At 38.8% G+C, this 17,811-nt stretch overlaps 1 long non-coding RNA gene across 2 annotated transcripts; it reads right to left on the minus strand.

Annotated features, from left to right (window-relative positions):
* Window positions 1-3,268: 3,268 nt before the first annotated feature.
* Window positions 3,269-12,370, minus strand: LOC308678830. 2 transcript variants are annotated; one of them, XR_014028682.1, is made up of 4 exons: window positions 12,297-12,370; window positions 10,448-10,546; window positions 4,671-4,792; window positions 3,269-3,658 (listed from the first exon to the last, which is right to left on the minus strand). It is a non-coding gene; the product is annotated as an uncharacterized lncRNA (long non-coding RNA). The 2 variants fall into 2 exon arrangements; XR_014028683.1 differs by lacking the exons at window positions 10,448-10,546; window positions 12,297-12,370 and adding an exon at window positions 8,648-8,726.
* Between the last annotated feature and the right edge of the window lie 5,441 nt (window positions 12,371-17,811).

A 17,811-nucleotide genomic window follows, 5' to 3' on the forward strand; every position in this document is an offset into this window, starting at 1 on the left:
CGCATGACAAGTTCCTCCTGTGCCCAGAGACGGGCTTCTGCCAAAGATGCCAAAGATGCCCAAAGCAAACTGCAGGCAAGGCGACAGCATGCTGAGCATAATGGTGAGGGCTGTGGTAGCCTTGTAAAGTGCCCCCGCCAGGGACTCTTACCTGCAAACTTCTCTCTGAGGGAAAGCAGAGCCTTCAGAAGCCCCTCTCTGGGCAGAGGAGCTCAGTACTGCCTGTCTCCTCAGTGTTGGGATTTTGGCGGTTAGGACAGTGCAATGAGCCTTGAGGCCTGCAGCCATGAGCAGCAGCAGCTGCACAATCAGATCTTGCGGAAGAACAGGGTAGAACAACAGCTAATGACCCTCTTTTACCGGTCTACCATAGAGAGCGTCCTCTCATATGGTATTGTGGTTTGGTATGCCGGTCTGACAGCCGCGGATAGGAAAGTATTACAGAGGGTAGTGAGCACAGCACAAGACATTGTGGGCTGTTCCCTGACACCACTGGATGACATTGCCAGGGCTCGTTGCCTTGGAAGAGTGAGGAAGATTCTCAGGGATGACTCACACCCTGGACGGTATCTCTTTACTCTCCTACCATCCGGTAGGAGATATAGGAATATAGCCAGCCGTACCAACAGGCTGAAGAACAGCTTTTATCCGTGGGCTGTTAGGCTTTTGAATGGGATGTAATCTTATGCAGAGTTGACTTGGGAGGCCGGTGTGTGGTGTAGTTGGTTCACATAGTGTGGTGGGATGGAGGGTTTGTTGTCACTGTGTGTTGGGGGGAGAGAGCACAGGGGGAGGCTCAGCTAATCTCAATGTACACATGTTGTACTTTGACAATAAAGGTTTATTATTATTATTATTATTATTATTATTAACAAGCCTCGAGGCCTGTAGCTGTGTGCAGCAGCATGATGCACCATGTGGGTGTGCATCCACAAAGCGACCGCAGAAGAACTCGGGCAGTGGCGTGACAAATGTCAGGGTGTGGGAGGTCTGGCTCCAGCAGTCCTAAGATAAGAGGGTTTGGGGCACCTGGGGGAGCTCCATCACCACCACTCCCTGCTTGATTTGTACACATGCATCAGGTATTATTTAATTTTTTTTCATTAATATTTTAAAACTCTTTCTTATAACATAATCTAATTGTGTGCCTCTTTTATTGTTCTTATTTAAGTATTAAACTCATGAAACAATAAACTACCTTTTTTTATACTTAAAACAGTCATTAGGGCAGAGAACCAGTTGTTAAATTATTTGAATCTCACCACTGCATATAACTATATCTAATGTGTGTTTAAAAAATGAACCATTAATCATTGGCCACCAAGCTCAGCCCGGAATTGCTTAAAATGGCCAACCTGATGGATGCCAGTAGTAATTGCCTGACTTTATTATATATTTTCTTTCCCAAAAATTATTGGAAGGAGGGTTTCAAGAAAGCTCCAAGACTTGCTGGTTGGTTCAGTGAAATACTTCTGGCTTTCTATGAGCCCAGGTAATATTTGGAAATTATATCATGTCCATTTTGTTTCAATTATGGGAATGTCTTAATGCATGGGAATAGTGAGTTGGCCCCTGTTTATTCCCTCCAGTAGAGGTCTTTTTGCCCTTCACACACAATCCCTATTGAACTCTCCCAGTGCTGACTTTGGCATATATGGTGCCACTAGGCCACATCAAAAGATGGTGCCACATCTCACCAAGGTGAAAGATTTGCAGTTTTAGAAAGATTCTGAAAGAGGGGTATCACTGGTGTTCCCTGAAATCAGTGACTACTCAGTCTTTGTCTAAATGTGACTCTGCAGTTTCTCACCCTCCTGGAGACAATCTATTCAGTCAACACTACCACCATCCACTTTTTCCAGAGAAATCTTTCCTAGTGTACAATCACTTGGCAGTATGTATTTAAATATGCGTGTGCATGTAGAAATTAGAATAAAATGAGAAACAAAAACCCTTCCTTTGCAGGATTTCTAAAACGTACAGCTCTAATTTATTCTTTGGGGGAAAGCTTTTTAATTTAAATCCAGAAAATCATTATTAATATCATGAGATAGGCAAGGCCACAGGAAATGAGATTTTAGTCATTACTAGGATCCCAAATACTTTGGCCACCTAATGAGAAGGAAGGAGTCACTGGAGAAGAGCCTAATGCTGGGAAAGATTGAGGGCAAGAGAAGAAGGGGACGACAGAGAATGAGGTGGCCGGATGGAGTCACTGAAGCAGTAGGTGTGAGCTTAAATGGACTCCAGAAGGTGGTAGAGGACAGGAAGGCCTGGAGGAATGTTGTCCATAGGGTCGCGATGGGTCAGACACGACTTTGCAGCTAACAACAACAGGATCCCAATATGCCAGTTTCCTTCTGTCAGAAATTCAGGAGGCAATCTTGACTCTTGTACAACAATATTGCAACCAATACTTTGTCACTTTCTTCCTCTTGCCCTCCCTCCTTCAAATGCTTATGTACTGTACATATCCTCATAGTAGCTTATCAAAACTTTTTGTGAACCATCTCATATACATGAATAATAGTATAAGAAGAAGCCCCTTTAAATTAAGTCAGATGCTACATTTCTATAATTTGCAGATTCTTACAACCCAGAAGTTTGAGGTGGAGTTTGAAATAATTAAAGTAATAAAGATAGGATACAAATAGATGGGAATTTGCCAAGACAACTAAAGAACTTTGACTCAAATAACAAAGCTCCATATCTGTAACAAGTAGTTGGTATCAGAGGAACTTCTACTTGTATCATGTGTAATATATTTGTGTATATGTATGACTGCTGTTTCTTTATAAAGTTATTCTTGTGCAGTCCAAATTTGATATTCTTCTTATTGGCAGTAAAAGGGGGAGAGAATTGTCTCACCACACCAGCCAGAATGAAAAATGTTGTTTTTGGGGAGAGTTGCTCCACTGAAACACACACACACAGAGAACACAAACTATGTCTCCCTTGTTTCATCCTGCATCTCACAGGGACCACTACTGCAGGTCCACTGCTCTTCAGGCTGATCTGGTTTTCCTAACAGAAGGTTGGGTTTAAGACCTGGCAGATATGGGGGAAGAACCTAGCTTGAAAGTTCCAGGCTCTCCCACAACCTGAAGCAGAATAGCCCTTGAAGGTAGGGTCCAAGAAATGGGGAAGGGGGAAAGAGATATATGGCTGTTCCCATTCCTAGCAATCAACTGACTGTGCTATCATCTGAATGGTCTGCAAAAGTGGCCAAGTTTATCCCCATGGAAAAAATACAATGACTCTTTGACTGTTTAATAGGGAAAACACCAGGTTACTTAAAGACACATTTAAGTTACCTCAGGCGTAAGTGGAGGTGAGATGAAAACCTCATGAGCTCATAGACAGAGGAAAGTTTATGGATGTAATTGCTCGTCACTTCATAAGAACATGTTAATCAGATTCAAATTACCCTTTGCAACAGGTGCTTTCAAAATGCAATATCAAATTCAAGTGTTCAATCCACATGTATTAAATTGTTTGGTTACAGTGTTATTTCACAGCTTGCTGTTACATAACAGTTTGAAACATCTTCCATTAGGGCCACAATTGGCTGAATATTGCACACCAGAAAGGTTTTTTTGTTAGGGAGCATGGCTGTAACCTCCCAGGTTTTCACAAGTGCTTGTTGTTGGTAGTTTCACTGCAGAAAAGAAAAAGAAGATTTTATTGTTCATGAGACTTTGTCTAGCCCAAAACAATGGACAGGTGTAGACAGGTGGGAAGGGGGAAAAGATAATTTTAGATTTTATAGTGAATCTAATCAGTAAATTTCTTATTGTTTCTATTGTCCAATCGCTAAAATGTAACAAGTTATGCCTGGTCACATTGAGGTTCTGCTTGAATCTCTCTTGATCATAAAAAAAAAAATCAACAGGCTCAGCATCCAGTACCCAACAATAGTTACCTACATGTCTCAGAGAAACCTACAGGCAAAATTTCTTGTAAGAAATTGGGAATTAAAGAGATGGACCTTTTATCTCATAGTATTTATAATGTGGAGTTCAGCCATGCCATTATCCGAGTCCAAGAGTCTTCAAACTTGGCCCTTTTATGACTTGTGGACTTCAACTCCCAGAATTCCTCAGCCAGCATCACTTGGCTGCGGAATTCTGGGAGTTGAAGTCCACAAGTCATAAAAGGGCCAAGTTTGAAGAGCCCTGGACTAGGCATTCCCAGTCTATTCTACCAAACCTCATTCACCTCCCATTTATTTTCACAAACTCCAGATCAGAAGCACTTTCAGGAACTTGGTACTTTCAATTAAGTGAAGGTAAAATGTCTGCTCAGAAAAGTGTTGAAAAAGCTCAAAATGGTGTTGTTTAATCATTGTTTAAGAGAAGGTTGGAAGTCGTTCTACTTCAATAACTAGCATTTTTTTCTTTCTATTTTTTTCTTGCACTTCCTTTTTGCCTTCTTTTCTTTTTCTTAATAATAAAGAAGTCAGATTGCTTTTTCTTAAATTGCTAATGGGGCTTCTCAATTAGGCTTTCCAGATATTAGCTATAAAACTCCAGATGACCAATAGCTGATAGCAAATAGAGAAAATGCTTATTACCTTGCAAACAACGATGCTTATATGCAGAATTTTGCAACAGAAAAGTGCTATGCCCACATATTTCTCATATCATAACTAAGAAAGAAACGGATCTCACCAGTGGACGCTTGCAGCACTTGGCATTAATGCCACAGTTGTATGGGAGACTTCCATTCTCACATTTTTTTTTGAGGCCAACCTGGCAGAAGCCACCATTCTTTCTACAGGCATCAGGTTGTCCTGCATTTATGAAAAAAATATTATTTGAATGAACAATTGTCATTGAAACAGAATAGTTATATATTTCATATATAAATTGATAAAAATGGGGATGAAATAATGTGATTGACCACATGTAGCCAACATACTGCTAAGCTTGTAAGCCACCCTGAGTCTTTGGAGAAGGGCGGGATATAAATGGAATTAAAATAAAATAAAAAAAATAAAAAAATATTTCCTAGTTGTATGGCTCTTGCAGATTTCAAATATTTGACAAGATTATCCAGTTGCACTCCTTAAATTAATCCTATGTCAGATCGGTAGAAAGATCCCAGAGGCACTTGCAATAATGAAAGCAGCATCACGCTGATATGAAGAAACCTCCAGCCCTTTTCTATGCATGTTGTATAAATGCACAAAAAGGGCAGAACTTGCCACACTATCAACATGATGCTATTTTCTTCATATACTCCTCTTGTCTGTTCCATGCATGCTACTACATTATCCCCAATATTGCATGTGGAAACTAATGAACCCCCAAAAAGAATGGGTTGTCAAAGAATATTGAGGAATAGCAATACAGTCCGATCTTCATCCTCTTACGTACATCTGACTTTTAGCACAAACATGTGCCAGGATAAAGCACTTTCATGCCAGATGGAATGCTGAAAGTTGAGCATTTTTAGTCTATTTCTTTCGGAAGATGTCCCAAAAGAACTCCTGCCTGATTTCAGTGGTTTCGAGGCACTGCAGAGAGTTGGGTCAGGTGGTCTCTGAAGTCATCTCAAATCTACAAATCGATGACTCAGTAGCAAAAAATGGCAGGCCCTGGGCCCTTTTGATAGTTTTAAAGTGTGGCTTGGAGAGATTTTAGGATTCAAGAGGGGCCTTCAAAAGAACCACATGTTTAAGGCTAGCTTAACACCAGCTAGCTCCTCAAAGCACCCTTTCTTCACGGACAGCTTTTTTGTATTTGTGAATCACTCACCAAAGTTATCTTTTTATCTTGAAATGAATTTCATTTCCCTGGACTTTCCACAATACATTACTTACTATTCTTGTTGCAATTACCACCATTATTCTCACAGTTGTTCTATTTACATCCTCATTTCCTCTGAGCAGTTTCCAAACTTTACATGAATCCCTAATTTAATCCTCAGAATAGGATCTCTTATGGGACAAGACAAATTGAGAGAGGGCATTTGGCCAAAGGTCACCAGGTAGCCTGGTGGCCAAACAGGGACTTGGACTGGTCTCTCCCCAGTCTAAGTCCATCACTATATTACTCTGGTTGCCATGCTAAAGTTTCACATAAATTTGATAGAGGGGATATAAACTACATGTGTTCTTTATTTAGCAACTAAAATTTGGACTAGCAATTTGGTTGTTAGGGCAAGCAGATCTGAGAAGGTCATGAATGTGATGATTGATTACAAAGGCTCTTTTCCATCATCTTTGGAACTGAAAATGGTTGCTAAATGAGCACTATCTATAGAAGGACATATTGGAAATTCTGAGAGCATTAAATGCATGCATAACCAGAGGGGATGAATTCACAGAAGAGGAGTTTTGCTTGGTTAAAAAAAGTGGTTCCTACACTGAGCTTAATCCAGTGAGCAATAGTAGGATCTTCCTGCTTTTATCAGAATTCTCACCATAAGCTCTATCCTGTGAGGGAACATGCAACATTGCAATGTACATAGACAGGGACATTCATTTCATATGTCTGCCCATCTGGCTCCTTCCTGCAGATATCAGTGGCTTAGTTAGTTATCCAAAATTGATTTACTAGTTGAAGAAGAATTTTAGTATACTATTATCACCCAAAGGTAATATTGGGGGGGGGGAGAATGTCATAGCTCCCAAGAAATCCTAGTTAAGGGATAAAATTTTGCTTCATAGAGTGCTGACTACCAAATTAATGTTTTTCTTTCAATAAAAATTCAGGATGATTAAAGAGCCAGAAGACCCCAAGCTGACTGTCTGGGGTTACAAAACAAAGAATTTTTTAATGGAAAAGGGTTTGGTGAAAAGAAGCTGTGGTTCACTTTCCAGTTTTGACATTCCTTGCATTGCTTCTTCTATATTTATTTAGAAAATGAAGCAGATTAAGATAAACTTCATGCAGAGTAGTTTATGAAGTTCATGGTTAGCCAGTCCTTTCCTCAACCTAGAGGTGGCGATAGCAATGAAAGCTCTCTTGGGTCTTTATAGAACCACTGGGATAAGATATACTGCAAGAGTGAACAGTAGTAGAGCAGAGTGGATTGATTACATCCAGAACAAATATGGGACCAAAAAGTTTCATTTAGCATTTGCATAAGTTTTGATGTGATAATAGTATTGCTTGTAGTCATTTTATATGAGCTAGAGTGCGATAGACTTAATAGTTTATTGTTGTTAGCATATGGTTGTTTATGATTGCTTTTATTTTTATACCTTGTATTTAGCTCTGGGAAGTCGGGGATGGGGAGGGGGAAGGGGAGGGGGGAGGGCAGGAAGGGTTGGGTAGGGGGTGAGGGGGAGGGGTTGTTAAAGATAAAATGTATTGAAAAACTTTTCAATAAAAAAAACAGTAGTAGAGCAGAAAATTTTGTTTCCTCATTGTTTGGGAGAGTCACTTCTTGTAACAAATGGAATACTGACCCTGACATTTCTAAAAACACTTGAGAAACTTGGGGATAATCTCATATTTGCTGATGGGAATGTGTACCGTAAGATTGGCTGATGAGCAATGGGAAGGAAGCCTATAGCAATTACACCAGTACGAAAATCTAACAACTAAGTAGCATTTTTTAAAAAATAATGAAAATGAAGAGGAACCCCAAGCAGAAACTGCACCAACCACACAACCTAATGCTATGGACTTAAGGATACTAAGAAACGGCAACATGAGAGTGAACAGTAAAGGAATAGAAATTGGAAGAAAGAAGGGACAAGGGAGTTATGTCAATATGTTCCTAGGAAGAATTAGGCAACTCTCTTTAGTCACAAGACCCTGCTGTGAACCTGCAACAAAATCAGTTGCCTAAAGCAACATGTAGTTTGTCTTATGCAAAGTACTTCACTTTAAGCCCAGGAAAACAAACACTTTTGGAGGATTGGGGGAACTTGGTGGCATAGACAACTCCCTTGAAAAAGAGATAGGCTTTTGGTCACATCGTTGTTCTTACCATTTTGACTTTTTCTGTGAACATTCCCTTCCCACCACCCCTAGCAACCCTTTTAGAAAAGAATGATGGTTGTATTCACTTAACATCCTGCAATTAAATAAATAAGATTAATAAGTAGATCAATGAGAACCAGTTTCGACGGGAAACAGAGGTTCAAACCGATTGGCCGGCTGCTCACCTGGCCAAGTATAAAAGGAGGGCAGGTAACCCCTATTCCCCAGTACAGTCGCTTCCACCGAATAAAGATCTGCCATGCTGTACTCATCGTCTCAGCGTCTTTCCTGCTCCCCAGAACCCACTACACAATATGCATACTACCTGCATCCCACAGAAGGGGCTTCACTTGTTTGCGCAGCCCAGTTTCTGGAATGCCGGGGCCCAGTGCTGGTCCACAGACCGGGGGTTGAGGATCCCTAGTCTAATGAGTTGCACAAGTCCAGTTCCCTAGTAACTGGGAAGGTCCATTAGCAGAAACACTGATGAAGAAGGACAGCTGGTCTGATTAAAGAAGCACTTATCTAAATTCCAGGGCTGTCCATTTGTTTTTCAAATTCACCTCTGGATGTTGTGAAACCAGCTGTGTGTAATTCAAGTCATGGATTTCCTTCAATAATGGGAAGGATGAAAACACCAATTTCTGTCTGGCTTTCTTTTTTCAACTTTCTCCTTCTATTTCCCCCAGATTTACCCAGCCCCTCCTTACCTAAGGAAACACAGAGGAGAAGAAGCAATGCAAAGTTTAGGAAAAAAAACCTCATGATTGAAGTTCCCTCTGAAATCTCTCCGGCTAGTTCAAAGAAGCAGAACTGAAGAAGAGTTAGGAGGACTCCACAAAAAGCCCAGCAGATCTGTCTATTTATAACAAGTTACGAAGTCATGACAAGGTGGAAATGTAGGGTAGATCACTGATGTGGCACACATTGCAAACTTGTATTTCCTGTCACTCTATTTTAAAACTACTACTCCCTTCCCTTTTTTAAAAAAACTTTAGGCTCCCAATTGTGTTCGCTGGATAATTCTTGTCCTGGGTGAAGTTTGTAGTTTTGCTCAATTGCCAGTTGTAGTACTTCCTGCTGTTAACAGGGCAGATGAGCAGCTCAGAGGTGCAAAAGTGTCAAGAATATTGCAGGGCAACACTTGGCCCACAGAGAAAAGAGACGGTTGCAGTTTCACCATCATGAAATTGCCTAGTGAAGCAATTGGGAAAGGAACAAGGTTTGAAAAGTCAAGAAGACTCAAGAAGAGAAACAAACTGGATCCACTGGGCTTCAAAGGGGGAAGTTCAACCCAAAAGAAAGGCCCAAGCAGCCATGTTGAGATGACTAAGAAAAACTCCACATGTCCCAGCTGGACAGGACCTTGGTTGTGGAAAGGCAAATTCAGCAGAGAATGTGTTGTTGAAATTCACACAGTTCCTTTGATGTGTATTATACCTTAAGGAGACTGCCTAATGTGTTGTGGAGGAAATGGGGGAAGGACACTTAGCTTCAGAGAAAGCCCCCTCTCAAGGCTCTGAGTTCAGTAGGTTATCAGTGATTAAATTCTGGCACCTATATCACACAATGTGTGTATACATGTGGCTTATGCTTCTTTATAAATTTTGAACTTCTTCTCATGTGGCCACCACCTAGTCCTCTTATTGGTAAAGGAGAAGACAGTGAAAATGATCTTTTGGGATTCCCCCATTTTATACCAGGCTTGTTTAAAATGAAGTACAAAAATGCTGCAGAGCTTCTGATTGGGAGAGCTTAAAGGAATCAACTTCTTGAACTCAGGATGGATTTTGCATTAAAACTTCAGATACTGTATATACTGTACGCATTCACAGGAACATTTTAGCCTGTGGTGGCACAACTGGAGTGTAACCTAAGGCCCTAAATTACAAACAGGTTAAAGTGCAACCCACCTAACATTGGCCAACATAAACCTATCAGTATAAAATCTGCTGCCATCCAATTGGCATTCCTGAGTTGTGGGGGGGAAATCAAGATAACACCCATGATCTAAAACATATTTCTTTTTTTTATACCTCAGTCCTTGAAGGTCACATCCAAAGACTGGAGATGAAGAAAGGGAAGGATCCATCCTAATTTGGGCAGTAGGAACTGGGTGTATCCCACACCTCTCAATCAACTGACCATGACAGCATCTGAGTGATCTGTGAAGCTGGTCAAGATTATACACCCAGAAATACTAGGTCTTGTTGCCTACTCAATGGGGAAACCATCAGGCTATCTAAGGAAATGTTTAAGCTTCTTCATGCCTAGGTTGGAGATGAGATGAAGATATTTTCATGAACCCATGAGCATATTAAAGTTTATGGGTGCAATTGCTCATTATTTCATTAGAATACCAAAGTGGCCAAAAGGTCTCTCAGAATTCCAAACTCACTAATAGGGTTTATTTGCAGCAGGCACATTCAAAACACAATACAAAATTCAAATATTTGATGCAAATTCATTAAATTGTTTAATTACAGTGTTTTTTCAATACATGCTATTACATTTTCCATTAAGACCACAGTTGTTGAATGTTCCATCCTAGAGAAGCAAGGTTCTTGTCAGGGAACATGGCAATAATATCCCAGGGGTTGGTGGTTTCACTGCAGAAAAGAAACAGAAGATTTTATTGCTGATGTGTCTTGCCCAAGACAATGGCTGTAGTATAGACAGGTGGGGGAGGTGGGGAGCACAATTTCAGATTGGATGATGAATCTAGTCAGTTAATTGCTTATCATTTCAATTGTTCAGTTGCTCAAATGTGACAAGCTATCCATGGTTCTTCTGAAGGTCACACGGAGTTTCTGCATGAATCTCTCTTGATCAGAAAAAAAATATTCAACTAGCTCAGCATCCAGTACCCAACGCAGCTATCCACTATCTCAGAGAAGCCTACAAGAAAAATACCTTATAAGAACACCATGGAGGTCAGGAATTTAGAACATTATCTCATAGCATTTATAGTGTGGACCACAGCTATGCCATCATTCTTCAGTTAACAAGTCATTCCTAGCATATTCTACACCAAACCTAATTCACCTTCAGTTTGTTTTCACAGATCAGAAGCACTTTCAGGAGCTTTGTACTTTCAGCTGAATGAAGGTGAAATGTGAGCTGAAAAAAATGTAGAAATTTTTTCTCCAAGGAAGAAACAAAGTAGAGGAGAAACCTGAGAATTTATGAACCTTGGGGGACCCCATGCTTACTTTTCTACATGTGGATGTAGTCCTGTTGAGGACTACACTTTGAATATAGTTTGTCACCGAGTTACAAATCCATCTGGTGGTAGTGCTGTCTATCCTATAATTTTTCTAGCATACCAAGAAAAGGCTGTGGTCTACTTTGTCAAATGTCTTACTGAAATCTAAGTATACTGTGTCCACAGTATTTCACTGATTCACTAATTTAGTCACTTTGTTACAGAATGAAATAAGATTTCTTTGGTAGGATCTGCTTTTAAAAAACCCGTGTTGGCTTCTGGTTATAACGTTATTTGCTTCTAAGTGTTCGCAGATTTGTTATTTATCATGCTTGATTTCTCAATCTGATGTGATTCCAAAAATTGGGAGCAAAGAAGACAGCTATATGACCCTAATGCCTTGCTCAGAGGAAATTCCTAGCTACTCAGCTTACCACTTGGTAAACATAGAGAAAATTACTCATTTTTAATGTCTTTTTTTATATGGTATACCACCTATTGATACAGTCTGATTCTTGGGGGTCATCAGTAAGTGTATATCTTAAAGCTGTAGCATCCTAATAGCTAACACAATGCAATTGTAAGAATAAATAAGCAAAAATTAAAGGAATGGGGGATGGTTTTATGGGATCAGCTCACATGAAGTATATTTAAGTACGACAATAGATTTGTGCAGCTGTTTTCCTGTGCTGTAATAGCAGAACCAGCTTGATAAATGTGGAATATCTATAATCCTCACTTCCAATGTGTGCTATAATGCTAATTCTGTCCAAAATTAGTGTTCCAAAATAGGGAAAGATTAATGAATGAAAAACCTTTATACTATTGCTATCTGCCTCATTTCATTTACCAGCATATTTAGATCCTCTGAAAAAGTGTTGATGGTTCAAGTAAGCACATATTAAATAAGAAAATGGATACTTGTTTTAAAAAAAAACAAGTCAGATTCCTTTTTAAAAAATTCCCTATGGGGCTTATCAATTAGGCTTTTCAGATATGAACTATAAAACTCCAGTTGATCAATAGCTGATAGCAAATACAGAAAACTCTTACTACCTTGCAAAAAATTAATGCTTATGCAAAGTTTTGCAGAAGAAAGATGCTATGCCCATATGTTTCTCATCTCATAACTAAGAAAAAAAAATGGATCTCACCGGTCCACGCTTGCAGCAGAGGGCATTAATGCCACAGTTGTATGGGAGGCTTCCATACTCGCATACCTTGTGGAGACCAGTCTGACAGAAACCACCGTCGCTGTAACAATTTCTTAATTGCCCTGTATTTATAAAAAAAATATTTGAGTGAGCAGTTGTCATCAAAACACTATCGTGTATTTTGCCTACAATAAATCAATGAAAGGAGAGAATAAAGTTTATTTTATTGACTTCATTTAGCCAGCATATGTCATAGCTGTTTACCTCCTTCAAAAGACACTACTTTCAACATGCAAGAAGAAAATCAGTTGAGTTTTCTGGAAAAAAAATTAGGAACCTGGGGATAACCTCCTATTTCCAGATGGGTATGTATAGGATTGGCTGCTGAGCAATGGAAGGGAAGCCTATAGCAACTGCAGCAGTAGGAAATATTTAAGATGCTAAAAATGAAGGGGAACCCCAAGCAGAAAGTACACCAACTGGCCAGCCCTAATGCTATGGTCTTAAATATACTGATAAAGGGCAGCATGAAAGAGAACAAGAAGGAAAGAAAAGCTGTAAGAAAGAAGGGGCAAGGGAGATGTATCAATATGTTCCTGGAAAGAACCAGGCAAATCTCTTTAGACATAGACATTGCTGTGTTCATAAACTCTAGATCTGTCTTAGGCACAGCAACTGGCTGATCTTGTGCCAGTCATTCCTTCTCAACCCTAAGATGGAAGTAATGGCCAACCACTTCCAAAATCTTGCCAAGAAAGCTGCAGGGACCTGTCCATTCATTTACCACTAGTGAACACCAATTCATTTTAGTGTTTTCTAATGGGTTGCAAAAGTCCAGTTGCACACAATCAATCTGCTGTTGTATTAATTCTTTCATCATCTAACCACCACTAAAATTCTGAGCTTATAGGCTTATAGGCTTATAGGCTTATAGGCGGAAAGACAGATGGAGAAGGACAGCTGATCTGACTAATGCACTTATCTGAGTTCTAAAGCTGGCTGTATGTTCTTTGGAGGTGCCTCTGGATGCTGTGAAAGCAGTGGTGTGTGATTCAAGTCAAGAATTTTCCTCAAAAATGGGAATAAGATTTTTTTTTAAAAAAAATACTAATTTCTTTCATGCTTTCTGTTTTTTCCTCTTCTGCTTCCATTTCCCCCAGGTTTACTCAGCCCGTCCTTACCTGAAGAAACATAGAAGAGAAGAAGCAATGCAAAGATTAGGAAAAGAAACCTCATGATTGAAGTTGCCTCTAAGATCTCTCCAGCTACTGAAAAAGACTTAGAAGGACTCCACAAAAAGCCCAGCAGATCTGTCTATTTATAACAAGATATGGTGTCATGAGACTGTGGAAATGTAGGGTATATCATTGATCATTGATAAGCATCATTGATATGGCAAACATGGTAAACATTTTACTTCCTGTTACTCTCCTTTTAAAATTCTACTTCCTCCCCATTCGGTTCACTGGATATTTCTTGTAACATATGCATATGTGTAACATATGTGGTTTTCATCACATGCATATTGACAAATCTTCAAATACTACTTGAAACTTTGCTAAAGAGGATTATGTAGTCACAAAGTGTGCTGTAATGAAATGCAAAACAATTTGTTTAATTGACATATGTGATTATAATTATACATGGATGGAGGTAATATTAGCATTAGAATTTGTGCAATGTTTGCCGATTTGATAAGTATGTTTAAATTAATAACAAATATGGAAAATTATGTAACGCTTAACTATCTTGTGATTGTCAAATATTCAAACTCATTTATGCAGTCACCTATATTTTGGGGGAGAGGACAAATTGTAGAAAACTCCTGGGAAACTATGGAGATTAATAACTTTGTATTTGTTTTGTATTTCCTGGAACTTTTCCAAGCTCCTTTCTTATAGTCCCAGAGTATATTTGCTTTGTATGTGTTGGTCCTCAAATAAATATTAGCGTGTTAGGTTTATTAGGTGGAGACACATTAATCCCACTGGAGATATAATCTTTCTTCTTTGCAATTTAAAAAAACCCATATCCATTGTCATTTGAGTGAGCAGTTTTCATCAAAATACAATGGTCATGACTTTCATGGACAAATTGATAAAAATGGACAAGAAAGCTTGATTTGACTGAATGCATATAGCCAGCATATTAAAAGTGTTTCCAATACTTGATCAGATTATTCAGTTGCACTCTTTAAATTAATCCTGTGATAGATCTGTAGAAAGATCCCAGAAGCATCTGCAGGACTGTTTGCTGCTAATGTACTAGAAGGCAGGATCAAGTCTAATGACACTCAGTTACAAGAGGACAGATTGAGTGAACATTAAGGAAAATATATTGAGTTGATTCTCATAAGGCAGGGGCCTCCAAATTTGGCAACTTTAAGACTTGTGGACTTGTGAGGAATTCTAGGAGCTGAGGTCCACAAGTCTTAAAGTTGTCAAGTTTGGAGACCTCTGTCATAAGGGATGATTATTTTATTTTGCAAGACAAGATTAGAGAAGTTGTGCCTCTCCTTTTATTTGCTCATATCCTACTGATGCTGTTAAATCACATAATTAGCATGGTAAATTACCAAATACCTTCCCCAAGACATATGAGCTGCCATCTTCTTGGCTCTTATCTCGGCAACATTTCAGCCGGAAATGGTAACACGTTCCAATCTCAATTTCATTGTAGTAACACTGACTATTCCGGTGGCATCTTCCTCCTTTTTGCCAACAAAGTCTGGCAGATAAGTTGAGACTCAATCCTTCACAAAGGAAAATTGTAATCAAAACCACTTGACACTCATGTGAAATGAATAAGAAATAAGATGAAAATCATTTGTAGCTTAGTGGTTCAAACACCTACTGTGCACGCAATAAATTTTCAGTTCAACCCGAGATATCTTCAAGTAAAAGATTGCAACCAAAAGCACCTTGCCAGAGGTCTGACGATTGTTGCAACTGGTAAATTAAAGAAGATAGTGGTGATGATCTGAAGGCAAATCAGCATTTCAGCTCGCCCCAGTGTAAGCCTGAACCAGCCACCATTTCTGGGGCACAGATGCATGACACCACTCCTTAGCTCACTTCCAGGCAGCAACTCACACAATGTTTTGCCTGTGTTTTCTGGCTCCAAGTTAGAAATGATGTTTTTCACCCTGCACTGGATCAACCCATACTCTCTGCTTTATGTGCTGCACTTCAACTCCTTATAAGCAAGATCAAGAAAAGAGTCACCTTTTGGGCGGCATAAAAATGTAATAAATACATTTTTTTAAAAAAAAACATTTTCTATTCCATTTGGCTGCTTTATTCTGTTGCAGGAATACCTCTTTTCTTCCTTTTATCCACCATCACTTTTCACCAGGGAACAGTGAAAAGATAAAAGACTTGTTCATTGAGAATATATTGATGATTTTTAACAAGTTCAATGATGGGACAACCTGCTGTTGTTTAGTTTACTTGCTTTAACCAGGTGAAATAAAATTGATGAGAATTCTGCCATTTCCCCCTTCTAGCTCAAGTAATAGGATCAATGGTAAAACTGGTTTCCTTCCTTCCTTCCTTCCTTCCTTCCTTCCTTCCTTCCTTCCTCCCTCCCTCCCTCCCTCCCTCCCTCCTTCCTGTCCTTTCTTCCTTCCTTCCTTCCTTCCTTCATTCATTCATTCATTCATTCATATCCAGAAGGGCTAAAGCAGAGTAAGCTAACGATCAGAAGACATGGCAGACACAGTCCAGACAAAACATCAAGCCATCAAATGACCAAAACAAAAGAAGGGGCTAAAATCCATTATGAGATTTATTAAATCAGCTTTATTACTAGCTGGTTTATGCATGGGAGATAAGCAATTCCAGAAAAGCCCTCAGTATAAAATAATATCAGATTCTCGATCTATGAAATAGAATGTGTTTTTCCCCCAAATCTAGGATGTATTGATGATCACTGACATGAGGGTTTTACAATGGTTTGAAGAAAACAAGGTTATCTATGGCTACTTGTTATGATTGCAATGTACCATATATCTAGAATTAAAGATAGTCTACTTTGATTCTAGTAACTGAATGAAGGGCCTTTGAAGAAAACAGAATGCTGTTGTGGGTCTGATCCAGCATAGCTCTTCCTAGATCAAGGGCTCAGACAGGGAAGGAGCACTAATAAATATAATCCTTTTGTCTTTCGTGAGTTCTAGATCCCTCTTAGGTACAAAGCCAACAGTCACTCTTCTCAGCCCTAGGAAGGAGACAGTGGCAAGCCACTTCTGAAAATTTGTCAAGAAAACTGCAAGGATTTGTCCAACCCACCCACCCCCTTGCAATTACGCTGGAGATACTGATCTTGACGTGACACTATAGGCATCTCTTTCCCTTATCTAATATATGTTGCAACTTGTCTTTTTTTTCCCAAGGGGGACAATCCTTGAAAGGTATCCTGTAGAGCAGCAACTCTTACATATCTTACCTAAAGACATAAGGAAGACGGCAAAAAGAGCAACAACTAACAGCTTACAGGAACTCATGGCTGAGAGGGTCATAACCTGTAATCATCAATTAGCTGGAACAAAGAATAATAGAAAATGAATGTCAAATAAAGCTTTTCAATGGCTAACTAGAAAAGGGGAAAATAAGTCATATAGTGCCAATTCTGTTCAGCATTTGCTTTATCTGTAATGATATGGAAAAAGAATGTGTTAGCCTCACATCAGACTAAACCTACAAACTCACCTTAAACAAGAGTAAACATTCTGTTTCTCTATTGGCCAAAGCAAGTCATGTGACAACTCTGGAATGCTCCATTGTTGATTTTTTTCTGTCTTAGATCTTCTATTAGAAAGGTCCATGTTCTGGCCATGTCAGGGATTATTTCTTAGATCGTAAAGAATTTATGTGATTCTGGATTTAATCATTTTATATATATTATATTATATATATATATATATATATTATATGCCTCCCAAAATTCTTTATTAGCAATTTGAATAATTTGCACATATATATATATATGTATGTATGTATGTATGTATGTATGTATGTATGTATATGTATATGTATATGTATATGTATATGTATATGTATATGTATATATTGTTCAACCAATTGAAATATTGCTAATAAATGTAATGTATATGTAACTAAAATTACATATGGAGCTGTAAAGAACTTGAACAGATTTCACTAAATCAAAGTAATAAGTATTAAAACTCAAATTCAATAGAATTTGGTTTAATAGATATCCTTTATACAGGAATTTTTTTCCTCCTAACCTACCCTATGTTTTGCTGAGATTTCCTGATGCTGAGATTTCCTGATGGTTTTTCATCAATATTAATTATGTCTAACTTTATTTCATTTTTTCTGTTTCAAAATCAGCCAAGGTCATCTGGATTCTGCCCTCTGCTATCAAAATCTTATACATACATTGATCAAAAGTAGTTGACAAATAAAATGGATCTAGATATTGTATTAACTTCACATTTCTGTGAGATGAGTGGCGTATAAATGTAATAAATAAATAAATAGCTTAATGACAA

This window comes from Vipera berus (genome assembly GCF_964194415.1).
Source record: "Vipera berus genome assembly, chromosome: 1".
Classification (NCBI taxonomy): Eukaryota; Metazoa; Chordata; class Lepidosauria; order Squamata; family Viperidae; genus Vipera; species Vipera berus.